At 41.1% G+C, this 24,288-nt stretch overlaps 1 pseudogene; it reads left to right on the top strand.

The window, feature by feature from the left end:
* Window positions 1-22,299: 22,299 nt before the first annotated feature.
* Window positions 22,300-23,640, top strand: LOC137500957 (uncharacterized; annotated as a pseudogene).
* The last annotated feature ends 648 nt before the right edge of the window (window positions 23,641-24,288 follow it).

The raw sequence follows: 24,288 nt of genomic DNA, 5'->3' as shown, positions 1-24,288 counted from the left end.
TATTTCCTAGCTTTCTTGACCGAGCCAACCGGCTCTCATATCAGACACTCCACAGTTGATCTCACCCACGAGGCCGAGTGAACCCTGTTCCAGCCCTCAGTCCAGGGTTAACATTTATAAACAATCAACCAACCAACCCCATGGTAAAACAGCCCCTAAGAGCCTTGGCTTTCCAAGCGACCGCTGCTCAGGCCGAAGACCTACAGATTATGAGGTGTCATGTGGTCAGCACGACGGATCCTCTCGGCCGTTAATCTTGGCTTTCCAGACCGGGGTCGCCATCTCACTGTCAGATAGCTCCTCAATTGTAATCACGTAGGCTGAGTGGACCTCGAACCAGCCCTCAGATCCAGGTAAAATCCCTGACCTGGCCGGGAATCGAACGCGGGGCCTCCGGGTAAGAGGCGGGCACGCTACCTTTACTCCGCGAGGCCGGCACATTTTAAAAAAGATGGGATTATTATTATTATTATTATTATTATTATTATTAGCGTGTTTTGTGGATTTTGAGAATGGGTCGACACGAAACAATCAGAAGATTAATTTTTAAACTTTAAAATTGTAGCTTTGTTTTCTTTCTCTGCCGTTCTTGGTTTCTTTGGTATGTTAAATTTTAACAATTCATGTACAAAAGTCCATAAGATGGGGTAAGAATTTTGAGCTTGAAGCTCCCTAATTTTACATTATCCACGAGCGCTGAGGCTCCTTTCAACAAACAGTGAAGGAGACGGTTCTCCCAATTTCTTTTACACCAGTAGTAGGAATATAGCATTCAAATGTACAATCTTAACAGACCACCTTTACTCCAACAATTTACACAGGAGACTACTCTCCAAACATTACACCTTTTCAGCCTTTCAGAGGTACCATTCAATATTTACATTGACATCTCTACATTAGTAGAACGAGCATCCATGCTCTATAAAATTTACCTTTACCTTCCAGGCCGTTCGAAGGCGAAACCTGGATTTTACAAATTCGAGCAGTATTCAGTGTCTAGTATGCTCAACTGTCTAACGTCTTAACATAAAAGGAATGGAATCGATTTTCATAGGGGTATTCAGTACCCATTCTACCGGGCCTTTGTGAAAAACAATAGGTTAAAGGAAGTGGCCCAAAAAATCTAAATGGTACGGAATCGGACACTTGCGCTCCTTGAAATTTGCAATGAAAAGCTTAAAACCCTATTTGGGCTTATGGCCCGAAGTTACAAAGGCTAATCCTATGCTACTGAAGTGACCAGATGGGGAAAATATTTAAGTTACAAAGGTTACATATAGAAAATGATTACAAATTCATAAACCCCACGGCACTTAACGCCCTTGAAAGGGCCTTGGCCTTCCCAGCGATCGCTGCTCAGGCCGAAGGCCTGCAGATTGCGAGGGGTCGTGTGGTCAGCACGACGCATCCTCTCTGCCGTTATTCTAAGCTTTCGAGACCACAGCCGCCATCTCACCGTCAGATAGCTCCTCAATTCGAATCACGTACGCTGAGTGGACGTCGAACCAGCCCTCAGGTCGAGAGAAAAAATCCTGACCTTGCCGGGAATCGAACTCGAGGCCTCCGGGCGAGAGGAAGGCACGCTACCCTTACACCACGGGGCCGGCTTACAAAGTCATAGTCACCTCAAAATCGAGTTGATAGGGAACACGAAAGGGTAGCGCACTCTCTATTCCCTGATTACGTTTAAGTTCCTTTGATTGGCTTGAGATTTACATTAGAAGTTTGAAATTTACATTTTAGAAAATAGTGCATTATTAAAGGTTGGAAACCTTCCCCTCGAGCTACATGTCAAAAACTATCACTTAGTTAAACCAGGACTGCCATTATCTTGAGCTGATGGACTACTCGATGATGAACGAGGCACCCCGCCTCCTTTATAAACACACACACTAGACTGGAGCGATGAAATAAGACCACCAGGTCGAAAATGTGCCAGCTTTTATATCCGAGAGGAAGGTTACAGAAAACTCTGGGCCACGGCCTGACCTACCCCCTTTTAGTGCTGGGAGTGTCCAAGGACCGACACTTGGTTTGTTTACTGGGACTTGGTGACTGAATACTGAAATGCAAATAAAAATTATAATTTCATACGAAATTTTGTTGTAAATAATTCCGCGGCCAGAAATCATAATCGCCTGCACACAAAAATAGCCTACTTGTCGGAGAACACTAATTGTCTCAAGATTAAGCAAGTTTTTACATTTTGATGGTGATGATGATGATTGGTTTTAGATGTAACATTTATATTGAGGAATATTGAGGCATATTGATATATATACATACATATTATAATTTTGTCTATACAGTTCAACTTTTTGCTTCATACTTCGTTTTCCCTCGGATTTGGTGTAAAAAGATTCGAAAAAAAATCACTTCAATATTAGAAATGTCGACGAAAGGTCCTCTTCAATTTTTGCTTGCTTGCTTATCTGTCTGTATCTACAGTACTTCATGGTAAAATAGCCAGATACACTTTCTCGAAACTCGGTATGTAAGCTGAGTGATAACCGGGGTGTGATTAGCATACAGAGCAAAAAAATCATAGTCATCTCCGCAAGGCCATGAAGGCCCTTGGAAGGGTGGAAGGTAAGGGATTCCACTATCCGTAGGCCCTTGGAAGGGTGGAAGGTAAGGGATTCCACTATCCGTAACCTCTACGCTTACTGGGTAGAGTGGTTAGCTCTACGCCCGGCCGCCTTTGCCCCCAGGAATTAACCTGGTACTCATTTTTGGTGTAGGCTGAGTGAACCTCAGGACCATATGCACCTCCGGAAGTGGAAATCTCGTTTCATAATTTTTTCGACTTTTTGACGTGGAATCGAACTTACGTCCTTCCGGGTGAACCAAACACGCCTGTACCGCCTCGGCCAGGCAGCTCAGGATTAGCATAGAGTGGCGTAACCATATTAAGGGGACCTAAACGTGAAATGTCGAATTTCTCTTGCAGGATCGAAACAAAGTACGACAGAAAAATGGTATAAAATATAATTTTCAATCTTTTACGTTTTACGCATTTTCACCAGCGAGGAATAATAACGGAGATCTTCGCATTTCTTACAGTTTTCACAGTGTATATTCATCCTATCCAACCATTATATGTAGTAACAAACATTGCAGATACCATTTCCAATCATTTATGTCTTCGACACTTATACCGCACGGGCTGTAATAATATATATATTGGCGATTTAGATTTTAACTGTTAAATCCATCAACGGCGAACACCAACATGAAAGTATGCTTCAATCGTCCCATTGTAAGGAGTTAACTGACGATGGCGGCAATTTTTCTACTGATTTTTTCATACGGAACAAAGTCGTGTGCTCTTCAGTCCACTGATCAAGAAAATAATGAATATGACTATCAGAAAAAGAAGAAAAACGTGAAGGAAGGATCGCACGAAGAATGAGATAAAAGTGCGTCATAAGGAGCTGAAAATGGCGATTCTTTTTTTGCTAGGGGCTTTACGTCGCACCGACACAGATAGGTCTTATGGCGACGATGGGATAGGAAAGGCCTAGGAGTTGGAAGGAAGCGGCCGTGGCCTTAATTAAGGTACAGCCCCAGCATTTGCCTGGTGTGAAAATGGGAAACCACGGAAAACCATCTTCAGGGCTGCCGATAGTGGGATTCGAACCTACTATCTCCCGGATGCAAGCTCACAGCCGCGGGCGATTCTTTTGATCTAGGATGCCTTAACCTTCATCTGGTATCATACATTTTTGTAACGTAGCCGGTATCTTGGAAACAGAACAGTAAGATATCTAGCTTGAGTTGAGGTTGAGCTTAATTTTCTAACAATAACAAATCATCCATTATATCATGTAGAAAAAATGAAATAGCGTATGGCTTTTAGTGCCGGGAGTGTCCGAAGACATGTTCGGCTCGCCAGGTGCAGGTCTTTTGAATTGACTCCCGTAGGCAACCTGCGCGTCGTGATGATGTAATGATGATGACGACACATATACCCAGCCCGCGGCCAGCGAAATTAACTAATGATGCTTAGGATTCCCGACCCTACCGGAAATCGAACCTGGGACCCCTGTGGCCAAAGGCCAGCAAGATAACCATTTAGCCATGGAGCCGGACATCTCATGTGGAGTTTGTGATCGTCGTCAATGGTCTCTGATCTGTGTTACTGAGCTGGCCATCTTTTCTATTTCTGCTAACTTATCTATATGTTGCTTGACGACGTATAGTTAGTCGTCATTCTGCTAACGCCTGCAAATATTCCTCAGCGGCTGGGTTTTCTCGTCGAAATGAAATTATCTTTCTACCAGTTTTGTTGGACTGATCCAACGATGTTTCACTTAAAAGGTACTATCTAATCCGATGAGAGGACTTTGGCTTTAGATCAGCATCAACATCACACACTGAATATCGGACGGCGCTTTTCATAAGTCTGTGGGCAGAGAGCATGGCCCCGCTCTCTGAAGCATTCTTACTGTACTAAATGTACTGGATACCGGGTGAGCAGAATAAAGCGGAACCGCTCCATCCTGTGCGCGGGAATTCCTGAGTGAGTGAATCGCCCGGTGACGAAATACAGTGCTGATTGTACTCAAGGCCACGCTACCGCGCCAGGTGTCAGTCCTTGTTGAACATTTGAAAACGTGGCATGTGTTTCGTTGGGGCCTTAGTACAGTGTGTGAATTCAGTGAAATGGCTCAGGTGGCTCAAGTCGGGTATCGGTATTCTGTTCCCTAAAGAGTATTCATTTACGATTCATACGTCCGTACAGAATGTGCGAGGGTCGTAAGGAAATTATTTCAATAGAATTTTCAAGATGTTCAAGTTCCAGGTCGGACTTCGATTCGTAGATTAGTAGGCCTAAATAAATGACGTAAGACGGGAAGTCTTCGTGATTAGAAACGTAATAAACCACGTACAGTACTCACACAAGAAACTGTATGTAACATTGATAACGCTTTAGAAAGGTCTCCTACAAAATCACTTCGATGACTTGCTCAGGAAAAGGGAATATCCTATGGTTCTGTTCGAACGGCTACATAGGAGGAGCGGAAAGGAACTGACCACCCTACCGCACGTAAACTCCGGCTCAGGAACACCTCTGCGGAGGTTCGGACCTGCCTTCGGGCAGAATAACTCTTACCTTACCTAGCAATATTATTTCAACATGAGCGTTGAAAGACATTTTTTAATCAATAGTAAAGCTAAGATCTTTCACTACGTATGGATATTATGTGATGAATCGAAAGAAGATATTTCATTTCTCGAGAAGGTGATCACAGAACATTTTTATTGTTAAAGGCAAGTCTGTTTCTAATACTCCAACTGTAGCAATTGTTTATTTTGAGGTCATCAGGTAGCACAAACACTTTGAATATTTCACTACATCCGGCAAGTCAATAATAAATAACAAATAACATAATAAATGTGCCTTTGCTGGCAAGATGTAGTATTTACAGTGCACTATGTCTTCTGGCATGGGCTATATCAAATTTGTTACTTTAATTGACCTGTCTCAGTCTCATCCTTGGTTTTGACAATGTGAAAGTGACTGAGGTATGAGTGATGCTAGTAATACCGTTCCTTATGCAGCCAGTCCCTGTTGTGAATGGTGTGAAAATATCGCTCATAGAGTTGGTTGGTGCATGCATTTCAGTGGGCTTGGCAGACTGATATGTAATAGCAACGGCTGGCTCAGTGAGGAAAGCAAAGGGAAACTACCTCACTCATCATTTCCCTAGTACGCCTCTTCAGTGACGCCTAGGCTATTTATGACAGCTGTTGGCGGAGCTGCAGAGGATCAAACCAGCCTTCGGGCTGAATACTCAACATACATACATACATACATACATACATACATACATACATACATACATACATACATACATACATACATACATACATACATACAACATAATAAATGACAAATAAATAGTAAATGACATATGATATAGCGAGTGGGAGATATCACTGTTCTCTTATCGATGTCCCAGATTCATCACTATCAACTCTACCGGGATACAAATTTTCCTGTCACAGTTACTTGCGCGTACGTTCACTAGAAATATACCAGTGTTGAGTGCTCAATGATGACTCATCTTGAACGTCTTTTTTGTTACATGATAATTTTTATTGCAATTAACATTTTTAATGAACTGAAACTGTGACATGCAGATTGATTCCCAAGCGCATTAGATTTAAATGCTGTGTCATACAACACAACCTTGGCGAGAGAACGCCTTGCAGCTACAATCAGTTATGCGTACCGTACATGGTCATGTTATTACAATAAACCTCTTCGTCTGACGGCAGAATATAAATGAAGGGGAGGGGATGTATTCGGTTAGAACGTCCCTAAATTCACTTCAAATTGTACTATTACTGTTATCAAAAACATTATTTTTTGAAATACTTGTGGCAAGATTGTATTAAAAGAATATAACTGAAACAGTTTTGTACTGCGTCGTGGTGCTAAAGAGGGCAAAATTGCGAAACAGTAGAACACCTTTCAAAAGGGTCGAATCTTTCATTTTATAAATGTACATAGGAAGTTATTATAGCATGGCCACAAAAATCACATTCTTCTTGCAAATGTGACAAATTTTAAGCATGAGCGTTAGACCTAAATATCCAAGGGTAGTGATAATATCTTGGCCGCAAATTCCATATTCTTCTTGAAAATGTCACAAATTTTAAATGCGACTGTTAAGGCTGAATTGCTGCGCGATTTAAATCATGTAGCGATCAGCTTTCATTCGGGAGACAGTGGCTTCGAACCTCATTGTCAGCAGACCTGAAAATGTTTTTCCGTGGTTTACCATTTTCATACAGGCAAATGTACTTTAATTAAGGCTACGGTCGCTTTCTTCTCACTCTTAGTCCCTTTCTATCCCATCTTCGCCATAAGACATATCTGTGTCGAGCGACGTAGAGCAAATTGTAAAATAAAAAATAAAAACAAAAAGGTCCATTAATTCTGCCTTGAGAACTTCCCTCTTAATGAATACAGGATAATGCTTCACATACTCTAATCCTCTGATTTTTGTATTCTATAAATATTGCCACCCATTCATTCACTCTTTTGTCTAGTCCAGTTGCAATCATTTTTGTCAGTAGCCCCCCAGGAAATACTCTACTAAGGGCCTTAGATAAGTCAATCATGATAATTATAGTCCATTTGATCTACAGAATCCAGGATATCTGCTATATCTTGCTGGAATCCTACAAGTTGAGCTTCAGTGGAATATTTTCTAAACCCGAGCTGTCTTCTATAAAACCAGTTACTAATGTCGCATACAAACCAAACCAAACCCCATGGCGCAATAACCCCGAAGGGCCATGGCCTACCAAGCGACCGCTGCTCAGCCCGAAGGCCTGCAGATTACAAGGTGTCCTGTGGTCATAACGACGGATCCTCTCGGCCGTTATTCTTGGCTTTCTAGACCGGGGCCTCTATCCCACTGTCAGATAGCTCCTCAGTTGTAATCACTTAGGCTGAATGGACCTCGAACCAGTCCTCAGATGCAGGTAAAAATCCCTGACCTGGCCGGGAATCGAACCCGGGGCCTCCGAGTAAGAGGCAGGCACTCTATCCCTACACCGCGGGGCCGCCAATATCGCATACATGCCTAATATAATCAGAAAGAATGCTTTCCCAAAGCCTACGTGCAATACATGTCAAGATGACTAGTTTGCAATTATCCACTTTATGCTTATCACCCTTTCCTTTGTACACTGGGGCTAATATAGTAGTTCACCATTCATTTTGTATAGCTTCTTCATGCAAACAGTAATCAAATAAGTACTCCAGATATGGTAATGTATTAAAACCCGTTGCCTTGAGTATATACTAAAAAATCTTAGTAATTCCAGCTGTTTTACTAGTTTTCAACTTTCGAATCTTTTTGTAAATGTTTTTTGTTATCAGAGGTAAATTCAATACTTCGTTAGTACTAGTCACCTCAACTACCTAAACATTGTCCTTGTGTCCGACTCGTTGGCTGAACGGTCAGCGTACTGGCCTTCGGTTCAGAGGGTCCCGGGTTCGATTCCCGGCTGGGTCGGGGATTTTAACCTTAATTGGTTAATTCCAATGGCACGGGGGCTGGGTGTATGTGTTGTCTTCATCATCATTCCATCCTCATCACGACGCGCAGGTCGCCTACGGGAGTCAAATAGAAAGACCTGCACCTGGCGAGTCGAACCCGTCCTGGGATATCCCGGCACTAAAAGCCATACGACATTTCATTTCATTTCATTGTCCTTGTAACCAACAATCTTTACATACTGCTAACTGAATATTTCTGTCTTCTGTAAATCCTCACACATACACTCCCCTCGTTCATTAATTATTCCTGGAATGCCCTTCTTGGAACCTGTTTTTGCGTTAAAGTACCAACCCTTCCATTTTTTACTAACATTTGTATGACTACCATTTATGCTTGATACCATGTTATCCTTAGTTGACTTATTCACTAGATTCAATTTCAAGTTCCTTCATTTTCTCCTTACTTCCACAACCATTTCTGACTCTATTTCTTCCAACCTATAACTCCTTCTTAGTCTCTTTAATTCTCTTTTATAATATATGGGGTATTTACCATTCCTCACCACCTTTGAAGGTACATTAACATTCCTTAACAACTGCTTTAAACCCATCCCGCAGGCCGTTTATATATTTGTTTACCATTTTCCACCGATCATAATTACTTCCTTTAAAACTTCTCCATGCCTGTCTTATCAGTCATACGGTACTGTACATCTTAATGGTCCTATTACCTTCATTTCTATGGCATTAACTTTTAACTACGACAAAAACAGTTTCCTGATTACTTGTTTTTGTTTGAGTCATCAGTCCATAGACTGGTTTGATGCAGCCCTCCACATTACCCTCTCCTATGCTATTCATTTCTACGTAACTGCTACATCCTACATCTCCTCTAAACTGCTTGTCATATTCGTACCTTGGTCTACCCCTACCGTTCTTATCGCCTACACTTCCCTCAGAGATCAAGTGCACAATTCTTGGGTGTCTTAAGATGTGTTCTATCATTCTTTCTCGTCTTCTGGCCAAAATTGTCAAAATCGATCTCCGCTCACCAATTCGATTCAGTATCTCTTCATTCGTGATTCGATCTATCCATCTCATCTTCAGCATTCTTCAGCAACACCACATTTCAAAAGCTTCTATCCTCTTTCCTTCAGAACTAGTTATCGTCAATGTTTCACTTCCATACAATGCCTCGGTCCAGACGAATGTCTTCAAAAACATATTTCTAATTTCTATCTCAATGTTCGAAGTGAGCAAATTTCTTTTCTTAAGAAAGGCCTTCGTTGCTTGTGCTAGTCTGGATTTTATGTCCTCCTCACTTCTGCCATTATTAGTTATTTTACTACCCAAGTAAAAATACTCATATACTTCATTTCCTGCATCACGTGACTTTGTTCGACTGCACTCCATTACTTTTGTTTTGGACTTATTTATTTTCATCCTGTACTCCATACCCAAGACTCTGTCCATACAATTCAGCAATTTCTCTAGATCTTCTGCAGTCTCAGATAAAATAACAATATCATCACCATATCTCAGGGTTTTGATTACTCTTATTGGATTGTGATTCCCTTCCCAAATTCCTCTTTGATTTCCTTTAGCGCCGGTTCTATATACGCATTGAAAAGGAGGGGGTACAAACTGCAACCTTGCCTCATTCCTTTCTGGATTGATGCTTCTTTCTCAAAGCCCTCAACTCTTATCACTGCAGACTGATTTTTATAGAACTTGTAGATAATTCTTCGTTCTCGGTACCTGACACCGATCACCTTCAGAATCTCAAATAGCTCAGTCCAATCAACATTATCAAATGCCTTTTTAAGATCTATGAACGGCATGTAGGTCAGCTTATCCTGCTTAATTCGATCCCCTAAGATCAGGGGTAAAGTCAGGATTGCTTCACGTGTTACTACGTTCCTTCTGAAGCCAAATTGATCTTCTCCCAACTCAGTTTCAACTTGCTTTTCCATTCTCCTTTAAATAATACGTGTTAAAATTTTCCAGGCATGAGATACTAAACTAATGGTGCCGTAGTTTTCACACTTGTCAGCACCGGCTTTCTTGTGAATAGGTATAACAACATTCTGCGTGATTACTTATTTCTTCAGTTTCTCTTCTGCCTATCACTACACTCCAAGTTTTGAGACACTGATGGCAGAGAAAATTAGTGCCCTCACTCTTGCTAAGATGGTAGATATAATCAATGATCCAGAGTTCGAGGAAGGACTGTCCCAAAATGACATTGCTATTGATGTCGTCGTATGTCCACCAAATATTCACGCTTTAACGAATGACGAAGACGGGCAGAAGGATGATGATGGGATCTTCGATGTTTGCGACGTACCTGAAATGCTAGAAATACACTACACAAGGCCGTGAAAGTGAAGATATTGACCACCCTCACATAATGTATGTTTTCTCGAGCGGCTGGACCGAACACACGTTGCCTGAGTAAGTCTGAAGGACATTGGTCAAAGTGACATCCATCATACACAAAGCAGTCCACGAAATATAACGAGGGTCAGAGAATAATGGAGGAAATGGAACCAATGCCGAGTTTGATGACACCTAACGAACTGTTCGAACAATTGTTTAGTGATGACATTTATGAGTTAATAGTGAAATAAACACTTCAGTATGCTGCGAATGTGAGGAATGACCCAACTTTGGTACTAACTGTTGATAAGTTGCGAGTGTTTGTTGGATATCTGCCTTCTTTCAAAATATAATAAGCTTACATTAAATCGTAAATTATGGTATTTCCTGAAAGAAGTACATGGAGCTGAAGGGTATTATTCATTTCCAGAATAAGGATCTGTATGTTCAAGATAATACCTAGAAATGATATGATAAATTCATCCTTTCAGAAGTACGATACATTTGATGAATTTTGGTCAGTCAACGACATGATTGTAAAATACTAGAGCCAAACTAGCCTCAAGCAGTACATTCGTGCCAAGCCTGTGAAGTTCGGCTAAAACTTATGGGCTCTTTGCGGGTTTATTGGATACTGTTTTACAATCTTATATTGTCGTAAGGATCCAATTAACACAGAGAGGAATGACTTACTTCTAGTTTCAATAAGGATTCTAAATATGGTGGACTGTGTTGAGGATGCAAATAGTCACTGTGTATTTTCCGTTAACTTCGACACTGACCATAACATTTTGGTGCACCATCGATACCTTAAGTAAAGAGCATCAGGAACGGTGTGAGAGAACAACAAAATTGTCCTTTGAAGTGAAGCAAGGATCTGACTAAGCAAGAAGGAGGTACCTTCGACCGCCAGTACGGTGACAATGAAGATGTGCTGTTTGTTCGGTAGAAAGACAACACTTTCATGCATGTTACTTCTAGCTTATGAATAAGGTATCATAAGTCCACCAAGATTTCACTCATATACAGCAAAGTTGGTCTGAAAACAGTCCGGTGTAAAGATAGTTCAGTCCACGAGCTGACTTCTTTCTTACAGAATACTGTTGATCGCTTTATTGCACCTCGAATGAAGCTCACTTACCATACCACCATCCTAAGAGAACACACATCCTAAATACTTGAAATTATCTACCTCTTCCAGCTTTGTATTCTCAATCTGACATTCATTTCTCTTGTATTTCTTACATGCTGACATCAATTTAGTCTTCGTAAGACTAATTGTCATACCATACTCATTGCACCTATTTTCAAGTTCCAGAATATTAGACTGTAGGCTTTCTGCACAATCTGCCATTAAGACCAGATCGTCTGCATAGATCAGACTGCTTACTACATTTTCACGTAACTGAATCCCTCCCTGCCACTTTGAGCAGATGATCCATGGAAACTATATACGATAAGGGTGAAAGATTACAGCCTTATCTAACCAGTGTAAGTACCTTGAACCAATAACTCATTCTAATGTCAATTCTCACCGCAGACCAATTGTCAACATAAATGCCTTTGATTGATGTTAATAATCTACATTTGATTTCATAGTCCCCCAGTACGGCGAGCACCTTTTCCGTCGGTACTGTGGCATATGCCTTCTCTAGACCTAAGAAACATAAACATAACTGTCTATTCCTCTCGTACCATATTTCACTTACCTGCCGCATGCTGAAAATCTGATCCCGACAGCCCCTCAAGGGTCTGAAGCCACACTGGTTTTCAACCAACTTTCTCTTAACCACTGATCGCACCCTTCCTTCCAAATTGCCAGTGAGCACTTTACCTGGTATACTGATTAATGAGATACCTCGATAGTTCTTGCAATTCTTCCTGTTCCCTTGCTTATAGATGGGTGCAATTACTGCTTTTGTCCAATCTGAAGGTACCTTCCTAACACTCCATACTAAATCGTATTACTCTATGAAGCGGTTTCATACCTGCATTCCCACTATACTTCACCATTTCAGGTCTAATTTCATCTATTCATGCTGATTTATGGCAATGGAGTTTATTTTACATACTTTCCACTTCATTAAGTGTAATTTTACCAACATCTCTGTCCTCCTCCCCATGAGCTCGGTTGCTTACGACATCACAAGGAAAATACCCTTTTATGTTGAGAAGATTTTCGAAATATTCCTTCCACCTCTCCAGCGATTCCCAGGGATCTATTATGAGTTTACTTGATTTACACAAAGCACTACTCATTTCCTTTTTCCCTTCATTCCTATGATTCTTTATTACTGTCCAGAAAGGTTTTCTTGATACTTGACCTAGCCTTTCGAAGTTATTACCAAAATCTTCCCACGAATTCTTCTTGGATTCAACAACTATTTGTTTCGCTCTGTTTCTTTCCTCTACATACATTTCCCTGTCTGCATTAGTCTTTGTTTAGAGCAATTTCTGATACGCCTTTTTTTACGTTTACAAGCTGCTCTCACTTTATCAATCGACCAAGTTCGCTTATTTCCATCCGTACATACAGTTGTTGCTAGATATTCCCGTACTATTTCTAGTACAGCCTCCTTGTATCCTACCCATATCCTTTATATATCTTGAACCTACTTACTGTCCACTGTTTGGAGCTTTTCAATAATCATGCCCATGTTCTTCTGTCTAATTTTCTCGTTCTGGCGATTTTCTACTCTTATCCGTCTACAGACAGATTTCACTTTCTATATCCTAGGATTAGAAATACTTAGTTCACTACATATCAGATATTGGTCTGTATTATCAAAAATTCCTCGGAATTCCCTCACATTCCTGACAGATTTCCTGAATTCAAAGACGGTTAAGATATAGTCAGTTATGGATATGATGCCCCTACCCTCCCATGTGTAGCGTTGAATAGTCTTATGCTTGAAGAATGTATGTGTAACTGCTAATCCCATACTAGCACAGAAGTCCAGCAAACGCTTCCCCTTCTTATTAACTTCCATATCTTCCCCACATTTACCAATCACCCTTTCGTATTCTTCAGTCTGTTTCCAACTCTCGCACTGAAATCCCGCATTAACTTTATTCTATGCTTGCTGTTGACCCTGACTACGACGTCACTCAACATAAAACTTGTCAACTTCATCCTCATCTGCACCCGCACATGGTGAATACAGTGAGACAATTCTCGTCCTAATTCCTCCAACTGCCAAATCTACTCACGTCATTCGCCCATTTACGTGCCTAACAGAAACTATGTTGGGTGCAATAGTATTCCTGATGAACAGTCCTTCCCCACACTCTGCCCGTTCCCTTTTTAACACCCGTCATGTACATCTAATATATATTATCTTCTTCGTTATCTCTCTTTATCCGATTATCATTAACTACTAACGCATCCAGACGCATCCTCTTTGCTGACTCAGCCAGTTCTACTTTATTTCTTCTATAAGCCCAATTAATATTGGTAGCTTCCCATCGAATTCCATTTCGTTCGCCAAGTTGTTTCCAAGAGCCCCTCGCCTGTTTAAATGGGAGTGGGATTCCGTTACTCCCATAGGTCCGAGGCTTGCTTAAAATGGTCTGAGCTCCGTAAATTCTATGAAGCAGGATGCTACCCTGAGAGGCTCTTCTCTAATGGGTCATGGACCACCGGTGGATTGCATAGTCCTAGCGGCCTGAGCGCAAGGAGGGCCATGACTCAGAATATGTCCGAGATGCCCACTCCCATTCCACAGCAACTGGTATCCCGACTCTCAGGACCACTTAGTAGGCCACTCAGCCATTGCTCATGGTGACTACAGTAACCCATATCATGAACCATTTTTATTATTATTATTATTATTATTATTATTATTATTATTATTATTATTATTATTGTTATTATTTTACAGTTGGATTTACGTTGCACCGACACAGATGGAGACGAAGGCATAGGAAAGGTCTACGAATGGGAAGGAAGCGGCCGTGGCCTTAATTAAGGTACAGCCATTGCATTTGTCTAGTGTAAAAATGGGAAACCAAGGAAAACCATCTTCAGGGCTGCCGACAATAGGGTTCGAATCCACCATCTCCGGGATGCAAGCTCACAGACGCGCGCCCCTAACCACATGGCCAGCACGCCCGGTTTATTATTAATTAACAGTCTAAATAATAAAACGTTCAAAACCTAGTCAGGCCATTCTTTGTCATTTTAGGGCATTTCTGAAGGATTTTTAGGTCATAAATGCAGGGCACTTTTGATCATTTATAGATCATCAAAGTATTTATAAAACAGCATTTGTACCATTACCTCGACGTTTTCAAGTCACTTGCAGTGGAATAATATGATGTCCTGAAAAGTGATCAGGCTGCTTGTGTTGGGCGCAAGAGGTTCCCAACCAAATTTTCAAATGTCTTCAGGCCATTCCTGATACATGGTCCTTAAACTGCTAGGTGATAGGTGATCCTAAAAAGTGTTAATTATACCTTTGGTAAATGCAATGGATCCTACATGTCTTCAGGAAACTCGTGGTGGGAAAAGAAAGATGCACCAAATTGTTCAGGTTGCTTCTGGTGACTGGAAAGATGTCCTAGTACGCTTTCATGCCTCCCTTGGTATGTGGCAAGAGGTCTCTAAGGCCATTCATTGCCTATTCAGGACATTTGTAAGTCATCGGCCGCACTGTAGCAATTATTTCAAAACTGAAAAAGCTAAACATAACTCAGCGGTAAACATGAAGAATACATGGCATAATTTTCAGTTATCACATCACATGGTGAGACGAAGGGCTTGAACAACCCAAGTCGAAAGTCTGGCTCACGGCAAAGGTTTAAGAAATCGACTACCTGATAGATAGTCATATCATATACAGAATAATATCACTTTATTCATTAATCTCAAATCGCCATGAGTGGATGTGATTACTTCATCCCAATCCTTAGCATACATGAAATAATACGACTAAAAGGATAAACAGCATACTACGGGAGATACTGTTTAGTTCTCAGAAGACACCTTACCATACTGTGTCAGAGAAATTCCTAAAGGATTATAGGCTGTTGTGATCCAACTTTTACCACTAGGTGAGAAACGTAACCTTTAAAGTAACTTGCTGGCCCTAATAACATATGAGAACGATATATGTGGCCTTTATGTTAATTTACAGGTTACCAGCAGTGGTACTCGCAGTTCATCACAGTCTCGTCTTCAGACAGCGGCCTTGACGATTTTGGGTGAGGCCCAATGATAAGGTGACCTCACTATTCCTTCACTGAAATGCACAGTCATCGGTTCATCCAGCTCTTTCTTTTGCGATATTCAATCTGCAACGGATCAAGTTGTTCCGAGGCCACTTTTAAGAGTCTGTCTAATAATAATAATAATAATAATAATAATAATAATAATAATAATAATAATAATAATAATAATAATAATACTTGTATACATAAATCCTTCATTAACATCTGCATTCAGTCTGCAAGCCTCTGTGAATTTAATAAACGTATAGCTCTGTGGCCTCGCTTAGCTCCATGCCTCCTTACTTTAAGTCATTCGAAAGGGACTCTAACCATCGTCCTTTTGGTCTCTCTCCATGACTGAGCCAATTATTTTTAGGTAACGTATCGTCCTCGATTCACCTCACAAGACTGCACTACCGAAGCCGATTTGTGCGCACAGCTTCATCAAATACCACTGATCTGCATTTAGGGCAGTCGCCCAAGTGGCAGATTCCCTATCTGTTGTTTACCGAGTCTTAAATAACTGCAAATAATACGAAAATTTACTAAACATCTCCCTTGGTAAACTATTCCAATCTCTAACTCCTCTTCTTATAAACGATTATTTGCCCCAATTTGTCCTCTTGAATTCCAACTTTATCTTCATATTTCCTACTTTTGAAAACACCACTCCAACTTATTTTTCTAGTGGTGTCATTCAACGCCATCTCCCCACTGATATACCACTTAGTCGAGCAGCTCGTCTCCTTTCTCCCAAGTCTTCCCAGCCTAAACTTTGCAACATTTTCGTAACGCTGCTCGAAATCACACAAAACAAATCGAGCCGCATTTCTTTGGAATTTTTCCAGTTCACGAATCAAGTAATCCTGACGAGGGTCCCATACACCAGAACCATAATCTAGTTGGTGTCTTGCTAGAAACTTATATACCTTCTCCTTTATATTCTTGCTACAACCCCTAAATACCCTCATAACTATGCGCAGAGATCTGTACCCCTTATTTAATAATAATAATGTTATTTGTTTTACGTCCCGCTAACTACTCTTTTACGGTTTTTGGAGACGCCGAGGTGCCGGAATTTAGTCCCGCAGGAGTTATTTTACGTGCCAGTAAATCTACCGACATGAGGCTGACGTATTTGAGCACCTTCAAATACCACAGGACTGAGCCAGGATCGAACCCACCAAGTTGGGGTCAGAAGGCCAGCGCCTTAACAGTCTGAGTCACTCAGCCCGACGTACCCTGTATTTACAATACCGTTTATGTGATTATTCCAATGAAGAATTTTCCTTATATCAACACCTAGGTACGTACTTAAAGTGACTCCCATAAGGAACATCACCCCATCAACACAGTAATTGAAACCGAGAGGACTTTACCTATTAGCAAAACACACAACCTGACTTTTAGCCCCGTTTTTCATCATAGCATTGTCTGCTGTTCACATCACAATATTGCCGAGATATTTTTGCAGTTGCTCACAATCTTGTAACTTATTTATTACTCTACAGGGTATAACATTATCCGCAAAAAGCCTTACCTCAGATCCAAGTTCTTTACTCATACTGCTTTGAGGCATTCCCCTCTTAATGGTTACAGGATCAGAAAATGCTTCGCATACTCTAATTCTCTGAGTTCTATTTTCTAAGAAAGAATATAGCCACCCATTCAGTCACTCTGTTGTCTAGTCCAATTGCATTCAATTTTATTAGTAGTCTACCATGATCTGCCCTGTCAAATGCCTTGGATAGGTCAATCGCAATACAGTCCATTTGACCTCTCGAATCTAGGATATCTGCTATATCTTGCTGGAATCCTACAAGCTGACCTTCAATGGAATGACATTTCCTAAACCCTGACTTCCTCCTATCGAACCAGTTATTAATTTCGCGAACATGTCTAATATAATCAGAAATGCATTCCCAAAGCTTGCATGTAACATATGTCAAACTGTCTGGCCTGCAATTTTCAGCTTTATATCTATCACCCTTTCCTTTATACACAGGGGCTACTATAGCAACTCTCCATTCATTAGGTATCTTAATGCAAACAATAATCAGATAAGTACTTAATTCTTGCTTTTATCTCCTCAATTCGAGTGCCCTCCTGCCATTTTTGCCACCTGTTTGTACCAGCGATCATTCTCGCTGTCCCTTTCTTCTAACTTATTAAGATACCCTGAGTCCTCCCAACTTTCACTCCCTTACATCAAATCAGATCTATAAACAGACCGGTGTACACTTAATTTCATCCGGGAGCTGACTTCTTACTTACAGAATACTGGTGTTCGCAACTTGAAGCTAACTGCATTAGCTTTGCTGCACCTTGATTCAATTTCATTTAGTATACTGCCGTCCTGGATCTACCTGATCCAGTTCTGCGTTTCCAACCGATATTCAGTTCTCTTGGGTTTCTTCCCAATTGACCTCACCTTAGTTTCGGAAATGCTAATTTTCATATCATACTCAATGCACCTGTTTCCAAATCCAAGATATTAGATTGCAGGCTCTCAGCACAGTTTGCCATTAAAATCAAGCCATTGGCATCGGCCAAACTGCTTACCACATTTCCACGTAAAGAAATCCCTCCTTGCCACTATACACCTTTCAAAAAGTGATCCATTTATATCATGAACAACAAAGGTGCAGGATTATAGCCGTGACTAACCCCTGTTTGTACGTTGAACTGAGAACTCATTCTACCATAAATTCTCTCTGTAGCTCAATTGTCAACGTAAATTCCTTTTAATGCTTTGAATAATGTACCCTTAATTTTATAAACCCTCAGTACGGCGAACACATTTTTCTCGGTACTCTGTCATTGCCTTCTCTAGATCTACGAAACATAACCGTCTATTCCTCTTGTAGGACTTTTCAATTACCTGGCACATACTGAAAATCTGATTGTGACAGCCCCTCTATGGTCTGAAACCACACTAGTTCTCATCCAATTTACTCTCAACACCCTCCATTTCAAAATGCCATCGAACACATTGCCTGCTCTACTGATCAATGAAAACCTCTATTGCTGTTGCAATCCTTCCTCTTTCCTGCTTATAGATAGGTTCAGTTACTGCTTTCGTCCAATCAGAAGGTACCTTACCAACATTCCATGCAAATCTCATTACTCTGTGAAGCCATTCACCCCTGCCTTCACACTATATTTCACCATTTCAGATCTAATTTCGTATGTTCCTGCTGTTTAAGGATAATGAAGCTTTTAACCATCTTTTCCACTTCCTCAAGCGTAATTTCCCTAATATAATTCTCCTCCTTCCCACGGACTCAGTTGATGTGGACGTCTACAGGAAGTGTTCCTTGTTCGTTGGGAAAATTTTCAAAATATTCCTTCCACCAGTCCAGAGATTCCTTGGGACATATTATGGATTCACCTGATTTACCCAAAGCATTATTCATTTCCTTTTTATCGCCCTTTGGGCAATTTGGTTTCAGATTAAAAGAGGTGCGAGACAAAACTGTGTATCATATCGACTACTGTTCGATATGTATTCTTAAGAAGTCGTTAAAACCGCCCTGTCCAAGGAGTCATCAGGTATTAAGGGGACTAATGGGTTTGTGAACAATTTGAGATTTGCTGACGACACGCTGGATGTCTTGAAGACCTACAACAACTAACTGATAAGATATTATTAGCCAGCGATGAAAGTGCTCTGGCCGGAAATATTAAGAATGTCAGTTTCACAGTAATTTAGAAAGCAAATAGTCAGGCTAAACTGATTATAAATGCTGAAATATACAAATAGTACAGAAATGTAGATATTTATGAACTATAACAAATTACAGCAATGGCTGCTCTGAAGAAATTAAAGTAAGAATAGGAAAAACCAGAAGTACACTCAATAAAATAAAGAGTATCTTATGCTGCAGAGACCTACGTGCGACTTCAGGAATTAGATTGCTACGATGCTATGTGTTCTCGGTACTGTTCTACGGTATGGAAGCTTAGACTCTCAAACAAAGTATAACTAACCGATTGGAGACGTTCGAGATGTGGACTTACCAAAGGATTCTACGAGTCAACTGGGTGGGGAGAGTCTCAAAACTTGAGGTGATCCCTAGGATTGTAAATGCAAGGAGGTTGTTAAAATATGTGTTACAGTATCGAGGCCATATAAGAGGAGACCGATATCGTCTTCTGCAAGAAATAATTCAAAGGATGATAGGTGAGTAGAGGAGCTTTGGTAGAAGACGATCTTCTTTTTAGTTCCAGTGAAGTATTCAGCGCCGGTAGATGTAAGGAATGAATTGCTGCGATGATTGCCAACCTTTTTAGAGGAGACGGCACATGAAGAAGACTGAGAAGAACGTTCCAGTCAATGTATTGCTTCTTCCAGTTTGACCACATCAACATTTTATAGTTCTCTACTTTCTGTGTAGATATTGTTACGTGCCGGCCCCATGGTAGCCCCTATCGGTACTTCCAGGAAGTGGCAGGTGACTTAGACGATCTAGAACCTCCCAGCCGGCTTATGCCAACAGACTTTAACTTGTTAACTTCCAAAGATTTTGTCGTCTACCGTTAGATGGCTAGACCATTGATTTATAAATACTTGATAGGGTAATGCTTATTTTGAAGTTTGTAAACCTGGTTCTGACGATTGTTTTCTTAATGTACCGAAGTTGTCAATACTTCAGCTGGTTCCTCCTCGATTGTACTCAACCTATCAGATACTTGGAAATATGTTCTCTAGCCAATTAAAACCGGGGGTGTGTACAGGGATCCATCCTATCAGTAAACAGTTCTGGAAGATTCCCCTTTTTGCTACTATAAAAGTAGGGCACTTAAGGGCCGTTTTGTCTGAATTTCTCCAGTGCATGGGAGTGTGACGTGACCTAGGGAGGCAGGGGAGGAAGATCCAGCGGCACAAGGTAATGGCAGGATTTACCTAGACATGTGATAGCTCCTGCGGATAGTTCGAGAGGAAGGTTTAAACCTCTTTATTCATGTAATTTTGTAAACTGGGGGTTTTAAAATGTAGAACTGTCGGCAAGTCTGAGGACTCTGGTTCTGTTCCCTTCTGGGAAACATGTAATGTAAAGGAACAATGAGTGATGATCTCTGTCGTTTCCCATTCAGTCTTGCATTGGGTGACTAAAGCTTTCAACCTCTAAACGTTTCTGCTTTAATCTCCCGCTCCCCCCAGTTCACTTTAGGATTAACCTCTGTATCTTCGGGCCGTAAGCCCACTAAGAGTTTTAATAATTTCTAGAGAGTGTGAGGTGTTTCGCCTCCTTGTATTTTTGTTTAAGGCCGATTATGTACAAACATTTTCTTTTTCTATTAAAGCCATGTAGTATGAGCAATTACTCCTTTTTTTTGCTAGTTGTTTTACGTCGCACCGACACAGATAGCTTATGGCGACAATGGGACAGGGAAGGGATAGGAGTGGGAAGGAAGCGGCCGTGGCCTTAATTAAAGTACAGCCCCAGCATTTGCCTGGTGTGAAAATGGGAAACCACGGAAAACCGTTTTCAGGGCTGCCGACAGTGGGGTTCAAACCTACTATCTCCCGAATACTGGATACTGGCGCAATTACTCCTCTGTGTCTCCTGTATTATTCGTAGGGCGACTGTTTCTTCGATTTTGGTTCCCTTTTGCAACAGTGATCAATGCTATTGTGGATCACTTGATGAAAAATTTAATCATCCGGTGTGACCTAGTGTAATTTCAGTGCATCAAAGCAAACTGGCTGCCTCTGCGAGGCTAGACTAGGGTATTTTGGAGCTCAGACTCCTGAGTAGTGTACCTTCTGCTCTTGCAAATATTATACCTACAAATAGCAATAAGGCTCCTTTCTATGTAAAGTGACTGCCTAGTAATTATTGCAAGTTTTTGTACCTGATCTTCGGACTTCTAAGTTCCTTATATTGTTAGAACTGGCGAGCTCATTAACCCTAGGTATACCCAACGGGGGGACCTGGGAGGCCCATAAGTACTGTTTCACCTATTCACCAAGTGAAATATTTTAACGACATTTTTGAGAAACAATGTAATTGTCATGAATATATTGAAGTTCATAACAATCATTATTACTTTCTAATAGTATAGTCTGAAGACTAATCAATACTACGAATTTTACTATGGACTTTCAAAACCCCTCCCCCACCCTCCCGTTTGTAAACCAAAGGACCTGTCAACAGTCACTTCACTGTTTATTGATTTTGTTTCTAATTCTGTGAGTTATGTTAGGCTGGCATGCATGTTGCAGCAACGCTTCTCTTTCGCTTTACAAAAGATGGAGCCATGGTGGCAAGAACATATATTCGTGAAAACTGACGTGGAAGAGTAGTTGTTTTATGCGATTGCTAAGAATTAGATTCTCGAAACTAGTGAAGTGGAAAATAACATAAAAAAAGTTTGATCTCCTGACTGGAAATGAACCTGAGGTGGAACGTAATTCTACTGTAAGTACTGAAAACATTGATTAATTTATTACAAAACCTGGTCGTGTATATATTGCTTAGCCACCACGTCCCTCGCTCCAGCCATCACAAAATATTATGAGGAAGAAGATGGGGCTTCGCCAAGAGAGAAAAACTATCAGGGAAGCTGCAGAATTATTCTTTACCCACATGTCATGGATCTTATAAACGTTCATTCCAATGTAGAATCTTCTCGTTTAGGCATAGAACCAACAGATGAAAATGAGTTTTTGCTGCAATGGTTTATTAATGGGCGCAAACCACGACACGAGCGTAGTAATTCAAGAATTATGGTGTCTTCTTTATGGTCGACAAATATATTACGGAGCAGTGAGTGGAAAACCTTTCTTTGAAATAACAAGAATTATTAGGTTTGATGACAAATCTGCAAGAGAAATTTTTTGCCTCACCGAAAAATTTGCGCCACTGAGGGAGTTGTTTCGTAAATTCAATGAAACTTATCCCAGGTATTTCATTCCTGGCCCTCACGGTACCGTGGACGAAATGTTGTCTTTGTTTCGAGGAGAATATCCATTCAAAGTATTTATCAAAGACAAGCCAGGGACATCATTCTCATAAGAATGTTTACTGATTCCGAGATGAGATACGTTATTAGGATGGATGTGTATGCAGGAAAGTCCAACAGACCCTACTATCAAAGTGGACCGGCAGAAGTAGGGAAGAGACTGATGAAGCCCATTCAGAATTCGGGGCGCAACGTGACGATGGACTGATACCACACATCAGCAGACCTGGCAGAAACACTCTGGACGGACTTCCACCTTACACTTGTTTGGACACTGAGGTCAAAGATATTCCTGAGGAGCTGCAGACAACAGTTGGACATAATTTGCATTCAGTCCTCTTTGCTTTCACCGATGCAGAGCCTCAGCGGGCACCAGTTACTCTTGTATCAACTATGTTTAGAAAGAGCCCTAAAATAATACTTTTAATGCCCTCCACACAGCACAGAGGGGCTGCTGTCAACAATGATGAAAAGAAAAAAACAGTAATCAATTTGTATTTCAATGAAGGGTGGAGTGGTTACAGTGGATCAATTAGCAAGACCTTCCTCCACAAATAAAAAAAGAACAAGAAGATGGCCCTAGTCCCTGTCCTACACCCTCATCGGTATAGTATGTTGCTGTAAATGCATGTACAGTATATCTTCTCAATTTTCCAAACTGGAAAGGAAAGCCAGTAAATCGTCGTAAAATTATTCTTTCCAATTTATGTCTGGAACTAATGAGATCTTATGTTGACACCCGAGCCAACAATGTACATGGCCAGCAGCAACCAGTCATTATGGTAATGGAGTCCATTCTAGAAAGAAATCTGAGACGCGTTGTTCAATCTCCAGTTCTAGTGCCAGATCAACCAGTAAAACGGGGAAGGTGCCACACGTGCAGCAGTGAAGCGTCGAAGAAGGTGAAGTATGATAAACTAGGGAAGTCAACAATCACATGTTCCCAATGCACGAGTTATGTGTGTGGAAAACGCAGTAAGAAAACAACAGTATTTTCTAAGAGCAACATTGCTGACGACCCAAAACGACTTTTTATTCTGTTTCATATTCTCGTTCGTTCGTAATCTGTTTACCCTCCAGGGTCGGTTTTTGTCCTCGGACTCAGCCTCAAGGGCAGTGTCCTGGAGATTCAGACTTTGGGTCGTGGATACAACTGGGGAGAATGACCAGTAACTCGCCCAGGCGGCCTCACCTGCTATGCTGAACAGGGGCCTAGTGGAGGGATGGGAAGATTGGATGGGACAGGCAAGGAAGAGGGAAGGAAGCGGCCGTGGCCTTCAGTTAGGTGCCATCCCGGCATTTGCCTGGAGGAGAAGTGGGAAACCACGGAAAACCACTTCCAGGATGGCTGAGGTGGGAATCGAACCCACCTCTACTCAGCTGACCTCCCGAGGCTGAATGGACCCCGTTCCAGTCCTCGTACCACTTTGCAAATTTCGTGGCAGAGCCGGGAATCGAACCCGGACCTCTGGGTGTGGCAGCTAATCTCGCTAACCACTACACCACAGAGGCGGATTTCATATTCTCAGAAGATACAATTACATGTGTAAAGACATAAATATATGCAATTTGATATGAATGTAAAATAGGTCAAGGTATCTTTTACATTATACGCGTACTTTGCTCTAAATTAAATATTTGCATCTATTATTAACAAAGAAGTTTGTCTTGATTAGGTAGGTAAGAGTTATTCTGCCCGAAGGCAGGTCCGA

Source organism: Anabrus simplex, chromosome 1 (assembly GCF_040414725.1).
Source record: "Anabrus simplex isolate iqAnaSimp1 chromosome 1, ASM4041472v1, whole genome shotgun sequence".
Taxonomy (NCBI): Eukaryota; Metazoa; Arthropoda; class Insecta; order Orthoptera; family Tettigoniidae; genus Anabrus; species Anabrus simplex.
This window is presented reverse-complemented; position numbering and strand designations above follow the sequence as displayed.